The sequence below is a fragment of the Limulus polyphemus genome, unplaced genomic scaffold, assembly GCF_000517525.1.
Source record: "Limulus polyphemus unplaced genomic scaffold, Limulus_polyphemus-2.1.2 Scaffold8, whole genome shotgun sequence".
NCBI lineage: Eukaryota > Metazoa > Arthropoda > Merostomata > Xiphosura > Limulidae > Limulus > Limulus polyphemus.
Window position 1 is genome coordinate 1,490,129 of NW_013665618.1, and position 2,698 is coordinate 1,492,826.

The window sequence follows — 2,698 nt, forward strand, 5'->3', positions numbered from 1 at the left end:
ACCAACGAATAGTACGATTGATTGTCACATTATAATGCCCCCACGGCTAAAAGGGCGAGCATGTTTGGTGCGACGGGGATTCGAACCAGCGACCCTCAGATTGCGAGTCGAGCGCCCTAACCACCTGGCCATGCCGGGCACATTACTGCTAATTTCAACTCATTCTGTAAATCAATTATCCTAATAAAAAAATAGAATTGGCTTAGCTGCAGCCTAGCCTGTCTGATCCAAATCTTAAATTTGTGTTCTCTCATCTCATTCTCTTCCTAATATATCATAAAAAAATGATAGGCCTTTATCCTATAAACTTTCTGGATAATCTTGTAAACTTCAATAACGTTACCTTTTCTTAAGAGAAAATAAGTTGAGATCTTCACCTATCCCTACAGAATAACCTTTCTATTTCCAGAAGCATCCTAGTAATCCTCCTCTGGAACCTTTTCAATAAGTTACAATTCTTTCTTATATATAAGAAGACATGAAGTGTATAAAGTATTCTAGATAAAGCCTAATTAATGATTTGTAAAAAGAGATAATTATTTCTTTTGACTTGTAAATCAATATCTCTATAAATATACCCCAAAACTGTATTAGCTTATGACTTGCAACCAAGCACTGCTTTGACAGCTTGAATGATTTATCCACAACTGCCAAGATCCTTTTCTTCAGTTACACTAATGAGTGGGTTCCCACCTGTATTAAATTTGTGATCCAAATTATGACAACTCAAATGCATTACTTTGCACTTACTCATTCATTTTCAAAATCGATCCAAATCACTCTGTTGTACGTCAATATTACCAATTCAATTAGAAATACCCAAGAGCAAATGCAAATATTTTCCTTATTTGAAAATTTTTTGTGTGCACATGCTAAGCCTTAGATGAAACTCCTATCTCTACATTAATGTGTACTGCACTAGCAATGATGTAATCAGCATTAAACTATAACCTTCGACCAATAGGAGGGCAACACATCCTCAATGTGCAGTAAACCCCAAGAACTCTTGTACCTTAACAACAGCTCATTCTTGACAAGACAAAAGAAACACCCTGGAAGTGAGGAGGAAGTGTGAGAGGTTCTGTGGAGAGGTGAGTGTCTATCAGAAATACATTTTCAGTTAAAGAAAATATTAACTTTAGAGCATGTTACTCATCTTTCCATATATCTGATAGCCAGAATTCCATATTGATAAGATGGTGGTGGGACTGGTGTAGATAAAAACAAAAATTAAAAACATGAGCTCTTTTCTGAAAATATACATCAGAAAGGGAAAACTAATGAAGGGAAGAGGAAGACTAGTGGTGTATCAGTTGATGGGAGACTGCATCCATCTTATGTAGGGAATACTTTTTGGTCAATAAAGGTGTTAGAGCAAAAGGTATTGTCATAACAATCTCTGGAATTGTGCTAAAGTATCATATAGGTAGGCAGAATGTAAAAATCACTCATTTGGCGGTTGGCAGAGCATGGATACAGAGTGTAGTTAGAGCAATAACTCATGCCATATATGTGAGAAATACTTACTAGAATAAGCAGGTGCAGGGAGGAATCATCCCACACCTACATCCCAATGTGAACTCAAGTCCCATATGGCTGGCATAATCACTGGAACTGGTCTGGTTCACAGTGTTGGGGTGGCTTATATTACATTTTTAGGTAAATACCTTAGCCCTACTTCTGATCAAAGAGTATATTTGCATAATCTCTTACCAGACCTGAAGAGAAATTCCATATTGACTTACCCAGCAGATTGGGACCAGAGAAGCAAGGGTTCTTCCTTTATCCCACTACAAGAATGCAGGATGGAGGAATTTACATAGGGGAGAACACTGGCAGAATCATATCTGGTGCTGTCATTTTTTTTCTTTCACCTGAAGTACGACATGGAAGGTAATGAAGTATATAGCCAAAACAGTCTTGTGGAAACCCCAACTCAATAATGGGCACTGAGGCATTCAAGGTAAAATATCAGACGTTTCCCATAATCAAAAATAAAACAATACATCATTAGAGAAAGATGGTACAGGAAACACATTGCTAAAGGTTTAACCCGATGACTATCGGTACTAATAAGTTCTCTATCATTTTTTCAATTCACAAATGCACACTTGCATTGGCCTACTAAGAAAGAAATCCATTAAAAGAATAAAAATAGTACAAATAATTGAATGTTATGCTACTATTTCATTAAAGAATACAATTTTTTTTTAGAGGGCGCTTATTTACAGTCTAAAACGTATTTTAGGAATTTTTTCATTAAATTTCTCTTTAAACTTTAAATGTTTTTCAAAAAATTTTTAAAGATATTTCCTTTCACTTCAGCACAGGTCCTGCCATTTATGATTGGTATCTAAACCTTTTTCTAGTCTGTTTTCTTTATAAAACTGCATCTGGGCGTGTTAAACCTCAGTTGTAAAACATTTAGCCAATCCTAGTCGAACATGTGAATATCAGTACCAATTATTCCAATTGCTGTATCTCCCACTTGACAAATCACAGGATGATAAGGACAGCACGTGATGAAACGTTGTTTTCTGGATTTTACAATATGAATGTGGGTGGTTTTTATTTTAGTAACTGCCATTTTATGTAGAGGTTGTATTTAGTACTGCCAATAGGGCTTTTCTATAAGCGTTAGAAAAGTTGCTTCCCGAAAAACTGCATGGGATGTACGTGACTTTTATTATTTTTATAT

General features: G+C 35.8%; 1 protein-coding gene across 2 annotated transcripts in view; it reads right to left on the minus strand.

Moving 5' to 3' along the window:
• The window catches only part of LOC106478028 (post-GPI attachment to proteins factor 2-like), a 48,828-nt gene that overhangs the window by 29,036 nt on the left and 17,094 nt on the right, over window positions 1–2,698 (minus strand). The gene's annotated exons all lie outside the window — the stretch shown is intronic.